General features: G+C 43.6%; 1 protein-coding gene and 1 long non-coding RNA gene across 7 annotated transcripts in view; one reads left to right on the top strand and one right to left on the bottom strand.

Moving 5' to 3' along the window:
* Positions 1 to 1,549, top strand: part of ZBTB38 (zinc finger and BTB domain containing 38) — a 112,058-nt gene that overhangs the window by 45,035 nt on the left and 65,474 nt on the right. The gene's annotated exons all lie outside the window — the stretch shown is intronic.
* Positions 1 to 1,549, bottom strand: part of LOC102761182 — a 31,340-nt gene that overhangs the window by 19,540 nt on the left and 10,251 nt on the right. Inside the window, exon 3 of one of the 4 annotated variants that reach the window (XR_001512942.1) lies at positions 185 to 224. The exons of 2 other annotated variants lie outside the window; for them this stretch is intronic. This is a non-coding gene — a long non-coding RNA (uncharacterized LOC102761182). Of the gene's footprint in view, positions 1 to 184; positions 225 to 354; positions 390 to 1,549 lie in introns of those variants that run through there. One more of the 4 variants, XR_001512941.1, reaches the window with a different exon arrangement.

The following is a 1,549-nucleotide window of genomic DNA, read 5'->3' as shown; positions in this document are numbered from 1 at the left end:
GTCATTTGTTGATTTGTTGATGATAGCCATTCTGACAGGTGTGAGATGGTACCTCATTGTCGTTTTGATTTGCATCTCTTATATAATTAATGACTTTGACCATGTTTTCATATGTCTTTTGGCCTTCTGTATGTCCTCTTTCAAAAAGTGTCAATTTAGGTCCATTGCCCATTTTTTGTTTGATTGGATTGTTTATCTTCCTTTTCTTAAGTTGTATGAATTACCTGTAAATGTTGAAAATTAAACCCTTATCAGTGATATCATTGGCAACTATGTTCTCCCATGCAATGGGCTTTCTTGTTGTTTTGTTGATGGTTTCCTTTGCTGTGCAAAAGCTTTTTATTTTGATGTAGTCCCATTTGTTTATTTTCTCTTTAGTTTCCAATGCCCTAGGAGCAGTATCAGAGAAGAAATTCCTTAGGTATATGTTTGCGATTTTGCTGCCTGTGGATTCCTCTAGTATTTTGTAAACATTCTTAAAGATCAATCTTTTTGGACATCTTAGGGAAATTTTCTAGAATTGAATCAGTAGGTCAAATGACCTATGTTTAAGGTTCCTAATACATACTGATAAATTAGCCTCTAAAAAGTTACCGGTATCTATTTCAAATCCTAGATCCTCTTCAGTTTCTCATGTTAAAATGCATGCTCCTAGGCTCCAGTGGTCCCAGACGCTCCGAGGAGAGGGCCTAGGAACACGCATTTTAATATAGCTTCCCAATCCTTAAACACATTTGAGCTTGAGAACTATTGATATGTTGTGTGCAAGTCAACATTCATTTCAGCAATTACTTATTAGAGAAAAAGTTAAAGAACCCTGAGCTAGTATTTCTAAACCAGAATTTAACTTTAAGATTCTTTTTTGGCTTCTGAATTTCAGATTTTCCCTTATTCATGGTATAGTATAGTTAAAAGAATCTCAGCTAGGAAGAAGAAAACCTTATTATAAACTAGACGTCTGGTGCACAAAATTCATGCACGAGTAGGGTCCCTAGGCCTGGCTGGTGATCAGGGCCGGCCAGGGCCTTCCTTCATTCCATGCCGCCTCCTAGTGGTCAGCACACGTCATAGCGAGTGATCGAATTCCCAGTCGGTCGAACTCTTAAAGGGACGATTTGCATATTAGCCTTTTATTATATAGGACTAGGGGCCCGGTGCATGAAATTCGTGCACTGGGTGTGTGGGGTGGGGGGGAGTGTCCCTCAGCCCAGCCTGCCCCCTCTCACATACTGGGAGCCCTCAGGCATTGACCCCCATCCCCCTCCAATCGCAGGATCGGCCCCTTGCCCAGGCCTGACGCCTCCGCCAGAGGTGTCAGGCTTGGGCAGGGGACCCCCATCTCCCCCCAATCACTGGCTTCTGGGTGACTTCTGGGGCTTCTGGAGCTGGCCTGCGGCCCGGGATGGCGGCTCACGCTGGCGGCTGTGCTGTCCTGCCCTGCCCGTAGTATGCAAATTAACCACCATCTTTGTTGGCAGTTAATTTGCATATCATGCTGATTAGCCAATGGGAGGCGTAGCGAAGGTAGGATCAATTACCATGTTTGTCT

Source organism: Myotis davidii, unplaced genomic scaffold (assembly GCF_000327345.1).
Source record: "Myotis davidii unplaced genomic scaffold, ASM32734v1 scaffold73, whole genome shotgun sequence".
In the NCBI taxonomy this organism is placed as follows: Eukaryota; Metazoa; Chordata; class Mammalia; order Chiroptera; family Vespertilionidae; genus Myotis; species Myotis davidii.
This window is presented reverse-complemented; position numbering and strand designations above follow the sequence as displayed.